This window comes from Vicugna pacos, chromosome 15 (genome assembly GCF_048564905.1).
Source record: "Vicugna pacos chromosome 15, VicPac4, whole genome shotgun sequence".
NCBI lineage: Eukaryota > Metazoa > Chordata > Mammalia > Artiodactyla > Camelidae > Vicugna > Vicugna pacos.
Genome location: NC_133001.1, coordinates 31,262,282 through 31,278,385, shown reverse-complemented (window position 1 = coordinate 31,278,385; position 16,104 = coordinate 31,262,282). Strand labels below are relative to the sequence as shown.

The 16,104-nt window shown below is 37.3% G+C and overlaps 1 protein-coding gene across 2 annotated transcripts in view; it reads right to left on the bottom strand.

The window, feature by feature from the left end:
- KCNG3 (potassium voltage-gated channel modifier subfamily G member 3) overlaps positions 1–16,104 on the bottom strand; it is a 55,343-nt gene that overhangs the window by 27,902 nt on the left and 11,337 nt on the right. Inside the window, exon 1 of one of the 2 annotated variants that reach the window (XR_012059085.1) lies at positions 14,044–14,324. The exons of the other annotated variant lie outside the window; for it this stretch is intronic. The gene's annotated coding sequence lies outside the window, so the exon portion shown is untranslated. Of the gene's footprint in view, positions 1–14,043; positions 14,325–16,104 lie in introns of those variants that run through there. 2 annotated transcript variants of the gene reach the window in all.

Genomic DNA, 16,104 nt, shown 5'->3' with positions numbered 1-16,104 from the left:
ATAAGAGTTTTCTCCATGAGTTCAATGGGGAAAAAAGGACTTTTTTATTAAAAATTTGATTTTTTTCTTACATATTTTAATTACCTTACAGAAAAACAAATCCATAACATTCATATCTTTTTATCTTCTACTGTAGATCAGTAATGAGAATAAACAAAAACACACATTAGGGGTGGAGGGCACACCCAGTGGCAGAGTGCATGCTTGGTATTCATAAGGTCCTGGGTTCAATCCCCAGTATCTCCATTAAGAGGAAAAAACACACACACACACATTAAAACACTTACTAAGTACCAAGCATCTGTCCATAAATTTATGCATATTAATTCACTTAATTCTCACAACTGAATGCAACCGGTTTTGTTATTTTCCCCACCTATAAACGAGGAAACTGAAGCAAAGGTAAGTCACTTGCTCATGCCACACAGCTAATAAATGGCAGATTAGTAACAGTACTCATTGATTATGTAATACATTGAATCCTGGCTGTGATTTATGTACTTTCTTATAGCTGCAAAATGTACATTTATGTATTTTCTTACAGCTGAAATTAATGTTAGTTTATGTTCCTCACTTGATAGTACTTGGTTTACTTATGCCTGTGTTTGGATGGCACTGCTTTAGCAGATGTGGCAGGATATGGATACTGATGAACAGAAGGGTCACTCCTCCACCACTGGGGATTGGTTGCTGAGGACTGGCCTCCCCTTAGGAGTTTTTAAGGAGCTGCTATTATTCTACTGGATCTCTTCTACCAGTAACCACGTCCACTGGGCTGCCCTTGCTCTTTTCACTGCCTGCTTAGCAACTGGGGGTTCTACCTCCTAACTGCACAGCACAGTTTCTCCTCTGTTGTTCCTGTCCTTTGTTTTGGCAACAACACCAGTTCCACATTCTCTTTCTACAGATAAACAGGGAAGGATGACCCACTACAAAGGAACAACCAAGTTCTTAACTGTACATCCAAGGACCCCAACACCTGCTCTGCTAAGACAGGAGGCAAGCCATTGTAAATAATCTCCATCAAAGACCAAGAGTGTGTTTCTGTGAAAAAAAAATCACAGGAAATTACTACATATAACCCTTACCCCTGTGAGACTGGTGCTTTAAATATACCATGTCATGTTCATAGGTATAAATGTACTCAGAAAAGGAGCCAGGTTATCAAATTGTTGACAGTGGTTTTCCCAAAAGAAAGAGGGAGATTGGCAAGAGGGATGACTGTAAAATTAGGAATCCATTTTTTTGCTATAAACGTCTATGAATAGTTGAATTTTTCACAACTGGAATGTATTCAAGCATTAACTATGTGATTCTTTAAGTAGCATTTATGGATATATTATTATTACACTTCAGGGCCCACAAGTTGGTCATCATTACTGTATTATCCCTATTTGATAGATAAGAAAACAAGTTCCGAGCTGAGTCAGTGGCCTAACTGAGGCGAGGGTTTGCAGCATGGACATTTCCGCTGCGGAAGGGACCGAAAACAGGAGGTCTGGTATGCGACTACTAACATTCAAAAACAAAAACAAAGACCAGAAACCAAGCAGTGATCATAGAAAAAGAAGAGGGGCCAGGTCAGAAAGGCACAGATGCAAAAAAGCATCACAGTGCACAGAAACCAAGGGAGCCTCGTTGGGCTGCAAAGTGAGATGTGCAGTGGGAAGAGGGGGTGATTGTCGGCCCCATGGCTATAAACCTTATGGCAACACTGAAGCTTTATGGCAAAGCTGATGGACTTTCAAAGTCAAGTTACAGCATTAAAGGCAAAAGGAACCTATTAAAGATCTGGCAACAGGTGGATTCATTCATTGAATAAGCATTTTTTCAAGAGGTCACTATGTGCTGGGCATGTTGCCAGGCCCGCGAGCTGGGAAGAGGCCAAGTGTACTGTGGGAATACGCATTGGGCAGGAGTTTACGGGATGACAGGAGAGTGCGAACAGTCAAGAGGCTATGACACAGGCAAGAGAAATGAAAGGCCCAAAGTGGCGGGAGATGATGCAAATAAAATGAAATGAAATGACAGGTGTTCTAGGTGGACATACACATACGAGTGGAGAGACCCAAAATCTGTGGTCTGGTTCTCACTGCCCAAAGATGACAGCAACAGAAACTGAGAAACCCATCAGCACCTGCACACTCAGGCCACCTGCATTCTCCACACCAGGTGGGCCTCATTCATCCTGCAGGTACAGTAATCTCTTCTGCCCCAAACAGACACAAATTCATCTAAATAATGCCACAAGAAAATCAATCTTATTGTAAGATTTAATCTGTTCTCATTCCACATAGCTACCAGATGGAGTCCACTCCTTTTTCATTTAATTGGCAATTCATTAGTAAAAGAATTAAGAAAACAGAAAAGGTATCAAGAGGCCATACTCCTCTTCAGACATGAACATCTTATAAAAACAGATACCAATTCTTTTCTTTAATAGCATTTTATCCTTTTTTAATTGAAACACAGTTGACATAACAACATTATGTTAGTTTCAGGTGTGCTACATTGAGATTTGACATTTGCATACATTATGAAATGATCACCATGATAAACCTAGAAACCATCTGTCCCCTCACAAAGTTATTACAATATTATTGACCATATTCCTTATGCTATATTACATTTCCGTGGCTTATTTATTTTCTAACTGGATGTTTGTACCTCTTAATCTCTTTCATTTATTTTGCTCTCCCTCATCCCCTGGCAACCACACGTTTGTTCTCTGTATCAATGACTGTTTTCATTTTGGTTTGTTTGTTTTGTTTAGATCCTACATATAAGTTGAGGTCATATGGTATTTGTCTTCTTCTGTCTGAATTATTTCGTTTAGCATTCTATCCTCTAGATCCATCCATGTTGCTGCAAATGGCAATATTTTTTATGGTAATATTCCATTGTATTTATGCGTGTGTGTGTGTGTGTGTGTGTGTGTATAATATATATAAATAAATATACTATATATAATATAATATATAAATAAATATATATATATTCCACATCTTCTTTATCCATCCATCAATGAATACTTAGGTTGCTTCCATATCTTGGCTATTATAAATATTGCCACAAGGAACATTGGTGTGCATATAGCATTTCTGGATGATAAAATAGTTTGACTATAGAGTCACTTAAAAAAATCAATTTGAAAAGAATGATGTTTTTTAAAGTGAGGTCATTCTTGCTAATATCATCATTGACTTTTATCTAATGACAGGTAAATAATTTGTCCAGAGCACTACTTCAGTTATTTTTTCAGGTATTCACAAACAAACATCAGGACATAAATGATACTTCTTCACATACAAAGTTTCCAACATACACTTAAAAATAGAAAATTTCATTAATTATAGGGATAATGTTAAATATCCAGATGCAAGGTCCTATTCAAATAACATGCAAAGTGTTTTATTCTACAGTCATGGAATGTAAAACACTCACAGCACTAAAAGCAGCATCACTCAATGCCCAGGAATGAGTTACTGGCTCCTAACTATCATCAGATAACAGCTAAATCCATGATCATATCTGTACAATGCTCCAGCATCATTCCACTTCCTGCCTTGTACCATCTGCTCCAAGCAATGGAGAGTCTTCATGCCTTTTGCTTTTGCACATCTATCTCCCCTTCTTGGCTAACAGCAACCAGGCCTTCAAGTCTGAGCTCAAGAATCACCACCCTTGGAAAGTCTCACCTGAGGTTCCTAGCTTGGCTGGGTTTCTCCTGTGTCCTCCATAATACTCAATGTTTATCTCCAGCACAGCACATATCACACTGTGTCCTGGCTGTACCTTTACCTGTGTCTCCTCAGGTAGGGGGCAAAGTGGGAAGTATCTTTACAAAAAAAATCACTATGTTGCTTAGTAATGGCACTGAATAGGTATTCAGCAAATACGTTGTTTGAATAAATTAATGGCGTAACAAACTTTATTATTAGTGAGTTCAGCTGTTTTATCAGGTCTTGTGAAATATTTAGGACAAAATGATGTATTGGTTGTTATTATTTTAAAAATAAAGACAATGCATTAGTATCTTTACTTCATATCACACACGAAAATTGGGATATAGTCCCAAACATAAAAGCTGAAACCACAGAGATTAGAAGAAACACAGGAATTATCTTTGTGACTTGGCAGTGCGCAAACTTTCGTGTGCAGGACATAAAAAAAAACAATCAGCCCCATGAAAGAAAATATTGATAAATTAGACTTCATCAAAATTTAAAAGTTCAGTACATTAAAAATGAATAGGCAAGCCAGAGACCAGAGGAAAATTGTCATAAAACATTTATCTGACAAAGATTTCCAGGATGTATAAAGAACTCTGAAAAGCTCAATAATAAAGACAAAAAGTCCAATTAAAAAAAATAGGTAAGTATTTGGACAAACACGTTACATAATAAAAATAAAATGAAAAAGATGATCAACATTCTCATCACCAAGGAAATGAAAATTAAAACCACAATGAGGTACTACTATACACCCAACAGAATAACAGAATAACACAACTGGTAACACCAAATATTGGTGAGGATATGGAGCAACTGAAACCCTTCTACATTGTGGGCAGAGGTTCAGAATGGTATGATCTCTCTGGGAGAAGGTAGGACAGTGTCCCCAGTGCCCCAGATGAACTTTTGATTTGAGAACATAGGACACAGACAGTGAGTTAACAGTCTCCTGAAGTGTGTTTTCATTAAAGCAAATTTTGTTATGATTTAGAAACAGAACCACTGAAGGAGAGAGGGGAAAAGAAAGAAGAATCAAGAAAGTAAAGATCAAAATAATAATAATAATAATAAAAAGAACAGAAAGATACAAAAAAAAAAGAGAGAGAGAGAAAGAAAAACATAAAGCCAAAAGCTAGTTCCATGAAAAGATTAATAAAATCTTGCCCCTGGCAATATTCAAGCAAGAAAAAGAAGGTGGGAACAAAAAGCAATGTGGAGGACAGTGATCCCGGGAGTAGGTCAGACACTCAGAGAGACCAGACACACGGCGGACGATGCCCTCCAGATCAGCGGGGTAAATAGTGGACTGTTCTGTAGTGCTGAGGAAGCTGTTATCCATATGGAAAAAAAAACTAGACCCTTCATATTATAAATAATTTTAGGTAGATTAAAGGCCAGATTTGGAAAGTAAAAATATATAAATATATTTCTATATTTTAATATAAAAGAATCCTTAAGATCTTAGAGATAGCAGATGCTTTCTTAAACAGTAATAATAATAAAACAACACATAAACCATAATGGATTATACTGATAAATTTGTCTATGTTAAAATGTACAAATTCTGTACATCAAAAGAACACTATAAACAAAGTAAAAAGACAAGCCTCAGTCAGGAAGAAGATATTTAAAACACAAATAATTGAGGTATTAGTACCCAAGATGTGTAATTAATCATTGAGAGAATAAAATAACCAAAAGATACAAACACAGTTCACAAAAATGAAATACATATAATAAAAATTACATAAAAAGATGCTCAACTTCACTCTTAACCAGAATATGCAAATTAATCACAATGAGACAGACAGTCTTCTAGAACAGCTAATCTTAAAGAGACTGACAATACCTAGTTTTAGTGAGGACATGAGGCAACTGTAACTCTCATACACTGCTGGTGGGAATACAAAAAGGCACAACAACTTTGGAAAACATTTTGTCAATCTCTTAAAAATTAAACATACATCTATCCTATGATCCAGTAATTCCATTCCTAGGTATTCGTCCAAGAGGAAAATAAAAGGTTCACACAAACACTTACGCATAAATGTTCATAACAGACATATTCATTACTAAAAACAAAGAGCAGTGCAAATGCCCATCTACAGGTGAACTGACAACAAAGTGTGGTATACTCATATAAATACTATAAAAAGAAATGAGCTTTCCTCGAAAAGTCAAATACAGAACTACCATATGACCATCCTTAACTATCTACCCAAAAGAAATGAAAACATATGTTCACACAAAAACTTGTATACATGAATGTTCTTAACAGCATTATTCATAAAAACCAAAAAGTAGAAATAATCCAAATGTCCATCTGACGAATAGATAAACAAAATGAGGCATAACCCCACAACAGATTATTCAACTGTAAAGAGGGATGAGATACTGATGATACATGCTACAACATGGATGAAGCTTGAAAATATTACGCTATGTGAAAGCAGCGAGACACAAAAGGCCCCATACTGTATAAATGCATTTGTCCAGAACAGGCAAACCCATAGAAACAGAAAGTACATTAGTGGCCATCAGGGGATAGGAGGAGGGGGTACTGCTAACAGGTAGGAGGTTTCTTTTTGGGTGATGAAATGTTCTGCAATGGTGGTGATACAGTGAATTGCACAATAAAAGTGAACATGGTAAAAGCCAATGAATTGTACGGTTTAAAAAGGTAAATTTTATTATGTGAATTATATCTAAAATTCATTAAAAGTAAGGAACTACTGACACAAATAACACAGGGATGAATTTTTGTAAGCATTATGCTGATGAAAAGAAGCCAGACATAACAGTACATCCTGTACAACTCTGGTCGTGTTATATTCTAGAACAGGCAAAACTACAGTGTCAGAAATCAGCCACTGCCTATGGCAATAGACAGAGGGAAAATATTTAGGGTGAAAGAAATGTTCTGTATCCTGACTGAGATGGTAATCACACAGATACATACACTTGTCAAGTGTCAATCAAGCTATACTTTAAAATGGGTGCATTTCACTTTATGTAAGTTGTACCTCAATCAAATTGATTTTAAAAGAATATAACATGAGATATTATTTCCCAACAACCAGATTAGCCAAAGTTTTAGTCTGACAACATGCAGAAATAGCAAGGAGTGAGCAACAGGACTCTTACTCGCTACTGATGAGAGAATACACCAGTACAACTACTCTGGAGGACTATTAGCAGCATTCAGGAGAGATGTGCCTACCTTTCTATGTAGCAATTCCAGTCCTAGGTAGATACATTAAAGCCATTCTTCTATATGAACTGAGACATGAACAAATGTACATGAACCTTGTAGCACCACAATAATAGCAATACTTCCACCAACAGAAGAGCAAATAAATCAACACTTAGCACATTACTGTTAAGATGAAAGGGCTACAGCCATAGATATCAACATGCACAAATCTCAAGAAACACAAAATTAGGCTAAAAAGGCAAGCTGCAGATTTTAGTGATGATACCATTTATAAAAACGGTTTTAAATATGCAAAACACCAAAAATCCACAAATGACAAATGCTAGAGAGGCTGTGGAGAAAAGGGAACCCTCCTACACTGCTGGTGGGAATGCAGTTTGGTGCAGCCACTGTGGAAAACAGTATGGAGATTCCTCAAAAGACTAGGAATAGACTTACCATATGACCCAGCAATCTCACTCCTGGGCATATATCCAGAAGGAACCCTAATTCAAAATGACACCTGCACCCCAATGTTCATAGCAGCACTATTTACAATAGCCAAGACATGGAAACAGCCTAAATGTCCATCAACAGATGACTGGATAAAGAAGATGTGGTATATCTATACAATGGAATACTATTCAGCCATAAAAATGACAACATAACACCATTTGCAGCAACATGGCTGTCCCTGGAGAATGTCATTTTAAGTGAAGTAAGCCAGAAAGAGAAAGAAAAATACCATATGAGATCACTCATAGGTGGAATCTAAAAATAAATAAATAAATAAATAAATACAAAACAGAAACAGACTCAGAGACATAGAATACAAACTTCTGGTTGCCAAGGGGGCAGGGGGTGGGAACGGACAGACTGGGATTTAAAATTGTAGAATACATAAGCAAGATTATACTGTATAGCACAGGGAAATATATATAAGATCTTACAGTAACTCACAGAGAAAAAAATGTGACAATGAATATATATATGTTCATGTATAACTGAAAAATTGTGCTCTACACTGTAATTTGACACAACATTGTAAAATGATTATAAATCAATAAAAAATGTTTTAAAATATGCAAAACAATCCTATATTTTATGTGGAGTACAAATATGTATATATAAGCGTATATTAATAGTATTTTTAAATGCACAGAAATAATAACTTCAAAGTCAGGAAAGTCACTATTTCTATGGAAAAGAAAGGGATTTCAAATGGAAAAGAGGCTCCCAGTGGACTTAAACTGTATATTTCATGTTTTATTTCTTAAGTTGGGTGGTAGGTACACAGATGTTTGATGTACCATAATCTATACCTTTTTAACATGCCTGAAAGATTTTATGATGGTATTATGCATAATTTCCTCTTCTACCTTTGTAAAACATGTGTCTTTTATTTCACAGGTTTATTTGTTCTGCTTTTTAAGTTTTTGGTAATTGTATTCAAAGAAAACACATTTTGATTGGCATAAAGAATTTCAGATTTTTTTTAAATGCTTAAATTTTGCATTATTTTCAATAGTTTCCCAGATTTAAAAAAATTCCTTAGAGCATTTGCTGTAAAAACATTAAAGCACCAACACTCAACATTTAAATAAATTATACAGATTAATTGAGAAATAGGGACAATTTGTTTTAAAAGGCCATTGCAGGGGGAAGGGTATAGCTCAAGTGGCAGAACGCATGCTCAGCACACAAGAGGTCCTGGGTTCAATCCCCAATACCACCTCCAGGCAGAAATCAATGAATAAACTGAATTACCTCTCCCTAATAAAAAACAAACAATACAATAAAAGCCCACTATGTATTGTATTATTAGCTAGTAAAACTTAATTTTTATCTTTATAGAAATTTAAAAATTCTGCTCTTTCATTTACTTGTTTTTAAATAACATATATAAAAATAACTATCAGTTCAATTTGATGTGGTTCTTAATTTGGTTCTTGTGATGCCAAAATGCCACTGACCCACATCCCCCACATAACTTATAGGACTAAAGGCTGCTACACAGAAAGCGATGTAGTTTCAGCCAAGCACATAAGCTCTGGAACCAGACCTGGGCTGATTCCCAACTCTCTCACATGCTATGACCTACAGTAAGTCACTTGCCTTCTCCATCGCCTTACCTGCAACCTAACATACTGATAGCCCCAGAGTGTTTTGTCTAAATAAGGCAATTCATGTGCTGCTGGAACATAGTGGGGAGCTCCGTAATATCTATTTCACTTACTCCAATCTCACACACACAAGGAAATACGCGCAGATGAAAAGCTGCTCACGAGAGGACGTGCAGACAAAGCCATACTGCTTCAAAGAGTTTCCTTCAGAGTGACAAAAATGGAAATGTTTCTGGTTCTCTTCAGAAGGTATTTACACATCATATCATACAACCACATCCCCAGTGATCATAAATTAATACACACTCTACATAAATGAATGAAGGAATGGATAAAACCCTGTCACGAAGTGTCCTAGGAAAAGGCATTTTATAAAAGCCAAAAGCTCGATGCTGTCTTCCAGGCATTTCAGTCTCATTATTTAGAGTTTAAATGCTTCCTTGGCATCCTGTTCCCTTTCTGAAAAAGTCAAGCTACTTAATATACCACGCGGGTAGCTGGGCCTGACCTGACACCCCCTCCCTGGCCATCCTCATCTCTTGACACTTCATGACACTACCTCGACTTACTAACCTATAGCAATGTGACCCCCAAAACCATCCCAGCATCTGTTGCCTACCTCTAGCACACAAGAACACAGCAGTCCCCAAACTTTTTGCTCATGAGCCCCGAAGGAATACAGAAAAAATTATGTATTCTCCTCTGAGAGAATTTTTTTTTGATATTTGACCATCCCTAAGCTAAAATAACTGCAAATCCTGCAAATCCTAGCATGTTGTAAATACTAACATTTAAAAAAATGAAATTGTTACATTACTTTTCAAAAGTTATGAATCCAACATATGTATAACTGAAACACTATGCTGTCTGCCAGAAATTAACACATTGTAAACTGACTATACTTCAATAAAAATAAATATATAAGTAAATGCAATAGATCCAAATAGTATAGTTTTGTTGTTGTTGTTGTTGTTATTTATTTATTTAATTTTTTCTTTGGAGGGGGGAAGGTAAGTAGGCTATTTATTTAACTTTTTTTTTTTATGGAGGTACTGGGGATTGAACCCAGGACTTCATGCATGCTAAGCATGTACTCTACCACTGAGCTATACCTTTTCCCCTGAAATAGTACAGTTTTGATTCAACCCACCAGCTCTCATTTAAAAAAGAAACTAACAAACTCTTCTTTAACAAAAATTATATTTTACTTTTTTCATAAAACTTGTACTTCCATTCCACTTCTCCCACATAATTTTGCTCTAATGTAGTATGTTTAATGGTTGAAAAAATTTAAACATCCTATCATACTTCTCTGCAACAATAAAAAATGTTTTTATATCTTATTTCTCTTAATTTCTTAATTTGTGACTATATTCTATAAATGTCCATTTTTTTATTGAGTCATTAGAACATTTAATATATAACTAATTAAGCAAAAAAGCAAAATTTTATTGGAACTGCATCTGTCAATGAAACAGATGTTTTTTCTTTTCAATTAGTTCACGTCTTTTTAGCAGTTGAATATTTTACATCCATATTAACAAATGAATATTTCTTATTGGTACAATGATACTGGTTCATCGTCATTTCTATTCCTATTTTTGTTTTTACAAATAAATGGGCTGAAAACTCTTATTTACTTAAAGAGGAATGGAAATTGTATCAAAGGAATCTTAAATTATTTTGCCTCTTCTCAGATACACACAAAAAAAATCAGTTTGATCCATCATCATCTATCATCAAAAATTACCTTTATACCTATGTTGTATTTCTATGGAGGAGGTTTGACTTGAATATAATTATGATGAAATTGTCCAGCAAGTTCAAATTAAGGAACATCTACAAAACAACTGGCTTAGCATCTCCAAAATCATCAGTGTTAAATAATATCCCAAGTGATCACTGTATTGTTAGGTGGGAAAATATCCCTGTTTTTGGAAAACATATGCTTACTCATTTAAGGATGAAGTGTCAAGATGTTTGCAACCAACCCTCAAGTTTTTCAGCAAACTCATAATAATAATAATTATAGATAGGTAGATAAATAGAGCAAATGAGGCATAGTAATGGTGATGAGGAGGATAGCACAAATGAGGCAAAATGTTCACAATCTAGGTAAAAGATACAAGGCTTTTCATTGTATTTTTCTTGCAACTTTACTATAGGATTGCTATTTATAAGATTAGCAATTGGTAGAATCTATTCTTAATGATTTATCTGCTGTAAAATCAATTATGTTCTTCTCATTTCTTAAAAGCAAAATTTAACAATCACCCAACTTGTAATAGGATTTATTACCCATTGTTAGAATCATTCACTTTCTCACTTCCTGGGAGGTACTGCATAAAAAATACTTAGACCAACCAAGACTTATCCCAGTGATAGCTAAATACACTGGTTACTCTGCTACTTTGAGGCACTAGTTCTAAATCTGATAATATTAGAGAGAATTGGGATATTTAAATATTTCAATACACCTCTGTCAATACAACTTTTTTTAATTAAATATTTGTACCTTATCATGTGGTTTAAATATATTTGCATCAAAACCTTGGGACTGCACACTTATCGCAGTCTATGAAAAATTCCTGCCATGTAATAGATTTGAGAATGACTTTGCAAATTCAATCATTCAAATCAGATGTACTTTCTTAAGGAACAGAATGATTTTTTTTTCAATTCAAATGATGTGTAAATACATTTCTCTACAACAACCTCATTTTTTAATTCTAAGAAAGACAGAGAGAGAGAAAGAGAGGAAGAGAGAGAAGGGAGGAGGGCGAAGGAGAACTGAAAAAGAGAAGGGAGGGAGGGAGGGAGGGACTGAGCATTGCCATGGATGAAATAAGGTACTTCTGGACACTCTCATGAATCCTACTGGTTCTCTGGGTATTTCCTATCAAAGCCCTCTTTGCTTTACTGTCACATGTCTCACTCTCAAAGAATGGCAGAGGCAAGATTGCTGAAAGAAAAATATTTTGTGGAAGCGGTGGTGAAATGAGTGAAGGGGGTCAACTCTATAGTGACGGATGGTAGCCAGACTTGCAGTGGCGATCATTCTGCAGTGTATACGATCTCAAATTATAATGCCGTACACCAGAAACTTATATAACACAAAAGAAAATAAAAATATTTTAAGTGGTCTCTTTCATTGGCATCCATGGGTTTTTACACCCTGAGACAATGCACCTTAATAAGATTCAAGACAGTAAGGAGAATGCTTTCCATTTGTGAAATGGGAGGAGGAATTGTGAAAGGAGAATACTGCCTTCAGGACTGGCATGTTCTCAGGCAGACTGGTTCTATGAAAGTGAACACACTGAAGTTGAGGACTTGGAAACAGGTGCCTTTAAAATTGTGTTCTCAAACTTTTTGGTCTCAGGACCCCTTTACACTTAAAAATTACTGAGGACCCCAAAGAGCTTTTGTTTCATGTAGGTTCTCTCTATCAACAGGTACCATTATATATATTAGAACTAGGAATTCTTTTAAATATTTGTTTATTAATTCAATTTAGAACCAAAAAGTCCATTACACACAAATGACATATTTTATGGGAAAAAAAAACTGTTTCCCAAAACCGAAAAAGAAAGTGAGCAAAGTAATATTGTTTTACCTTTCTGCAAGTCTGATTAATGTCTTGCTTAACATAGAACCAGGTGACTTCTCGTATCTGTTTCTGCAATCAATGAGTTGTGCTATGTTGTTTTAAAGTATATGAAGAGGAGGGAGGATATAGCTCAGTGGTAGAGAGCATGCTTAGCATGCATGAGGTCCTGGGTTCAATCCTCAGTACCTCCATAAACAAATAAACAAACAAACAAAACTAATTTCCTCCCCTGCCAAAATAAAAAAGTATATGAAGAGACCCCAATGTTCATACCAGCACTATTTACAATAGCCAAGACATGGAAACAACCTAAATGTTATACATACATATCTATTCTTTTTAAGATTCTTTTCCATTATAGGTTATCACAAGATACTGAACACAGTTCCCTGTACAGGAGATCCTTGTTATTTATCTATTTCATATAGAGTAGTATGTATTTGTTAATCCTGAACTCCTAATTTATCCCTCCCTCCCACTCCCTTTCCCCTCTGGTAATCATAAGTTCGTTTTGTATGTTATTAAGGGCATTCTTAGATGAACTGTTCTGAGTACACAGTGGTGGAGAATACAACTACTAACACAGTTCAGTGCCACTCCCACTGCTGTCTTCCTGATGGCATTCAGGGAATGCAGTGTGGACTTAAGTGATGCCACGTGGAAGCCCTTCCACCACACCCCAGGCTGCAGGAGCTCTGCTTCCATAGCTGTGCTCCCTTCTAGGGCAGCACCATCTCACCTCATCATCAGTGACCCTCTGGTTCTTCCTCCCACTACGAGGAGGGCAAGGGCTGTCCTGGTTATGCTTAAGGCCCACTGAGTGACATCATCTATTAATAAATATGACTTACTTTCTTTTTTAAAATGTACTTTCCCTTTTACTTCTTATGAAATCATGAACTTTTAGTAAGTCACCAAAACATAGTCCTGATTAACAGACCCTATCTGGTGAATCCCAGTTTTAATCACCCATCCCTTCCCCAGCCACCTCTCACATTGATCAATTCAGAGAAAATTGGTAAATCTAAGTCTGTGATTTGAAATGAACACAGACAGCCCCTAACTGATAAATACTTGATTTCCCACACCAGTCACAAATACTAATAAAGGCCCCCGCTCTGCCAGAACTCCTATGAGTGAACAAAAGGCTCTGGTTAGGGGAAGTGCTTTGGGAGAACAGAACAATCTGGGGGCCAGGGTGGGCCTCACTGAGATCCAGCATTTGGCCGCAAGGCTAGTTAGAGACAAGAATCAGTCATCGCCCTCAAGAACATAGGTATGATCTCTATCCTTATTTTATGCAGGAGGAAATGCCACCAATAAAGCCCATTAACAATTCCCGGGAAATAAAAATAGAATCCAGGTAATAAAATAAAGGCTAACCTTTTTATCCTTTCCTTTGTGCTTAGTCTACTTTCAGTTGATCATAGAGGGCAGACGTCTCGCCCTCAGTGTCTCAGACCAGAGTTCCTGGTGCAGACCAGCTGCGCCCAGCACTTGGGCTCCCAGGGCCCAGCGCAGAGACACCGCCAACAACACTCAATTCAACATGTCGGCCACGTCAGCGATGTCGGCGGAGGACTGAGTGCAGAGATGCTGCGCACGACACTCAATTCAAGATGGCGGTGGCTGGCAGAGTGCAGAGACGCTGCGCCCGGACCCTGCAGTCTGGAGCCAGAGCCACGCAGCTGCGCCCCCAGGAGAACTCCGCCCCCTCCCCCTCCCCACTGAGGGGATCTCTGTGAGACAGCCCCGCCCACCGCCTGTCGGTAGGGCCGGACCGCAGGCCTCTCCATTCTTTGTTCAGAGAATAAAGTTTCCCTTTTCTTCTGAACCAACTCAGTCCCGTTCTGTTAGCTCGAAGGGCACCAGGCAGGTGGACCATTGTTGGGGACCAACTTGGGAAGGTCAGTAACAGAAACTCAGGCTTAGGGAAGGAAGGTGCCTGAAGGTGCCCAGCTGGACAGGCCCAGACCCTTGACAAGACCATTCTACAGCAAGGGTTAGCAAACTATTCCTGTAAAGGGCCAGATAGTAAATATTTCAAGCTCTGCAGGCGGTACGGTCTCTGTTGCAAGTGTTCAGCTCTGCCCAAGTAGCAAGTAAGCTGCCATAGACAATACATAAACGATGTGGCTGTGCTCCAATAAAACCCTATTTATGGACACTGAAATTTGAATGTCAGGTAATTTCCACAAGTCAAAAAACTATACTTTTCATTTGATTTTTTCCCCCAGTATTTAAAAATGTAAAAACCATTCTTGGCTCAGAGGCTGTACCAAAACAGGCAGTGGGCCTGAGCTATCTGCAGGTCACCATCACCAGTCCTGCAAAGGAAGGTGTAGGTGGGGCACAGCAGAGACCTGTTCATACAATGGTGTCAGGGCCAGCTTGGCCAATTACAATATCTTCTTGACCCTGAAAATGAAAAAGGAAACCCTGCCACCACAACCTGGACCAACACAGCCAGCCGAGAGAAGCTTAGATGCAAGATTCAATCAGGGTAGCCCTTTGAGTGTCATGATAAAATGTGGTCCAACTGGCCTCACTGGCTCCACTCTTCCCCACCAGAGTCTGCCCTCCACTGGGACAAGAGTGATGTTTGTTTTTAAAAATACCTTTACTGTGGTATGATTCCTGTGCAGTATTCCTACACATATTTCAGAAGTACAATTTGATGGATTGTGTACACAATGAAACCACCACCACAATCAAGATAGCTAACATTTCTATCACAGAGTGATCTTTTAAAATTAAGTCAAATTATGTCCTCTGCTTAAAAACCTACATTCAGATACAAATCCAAAGTTCTGACCATTTTGTCTTTTAAAAAAGAAGACTATCAAAAATAGATCATCTTATAAATGCTGGAGAGGGTGTGGAGAAAAGGGAACCCTCCTACACTGTTGGTAGGAATGTAGTTTGGTTCTGCCATTGTGGAAAACAGTATGGAGATTCCTCAAATGACTAGGAATAGACTTACCATATGACCCAGCAATCTCACTCCTGGGCATATATCCAGAAGGAACCCTAATTCAAAATGACACCTGCACCCCAATGTTCATAGCAGCACTATTTACAATACCCAAGACATGGAAACAACCTAAATGTCCATCGATAGATGATAAAGAAGCTGTGGTATATTTATACAATGGAATACTATTCAGCCATAAAAAATGACAACATAATGCCATTTGCCACAACATGGCTGTCCCTGGAGAATGTCATTCTAAGTGAAGTTAGCCAGAAAGAGAAAGAAAAGTACCATATGACAACTCATATGAGGAATCTAAAAAAAAAAAAACAGAAGACAAATGAACTTAAATATAAAACAGAAACAGACTCAGAGACATAGAATGCAAGCTTGCAGTTGCCAGAGGGGAGGGGGTTGGGTAGGGACAGACTGGGAATTCAAGATTTATAGATACTGACAGGTATATATAG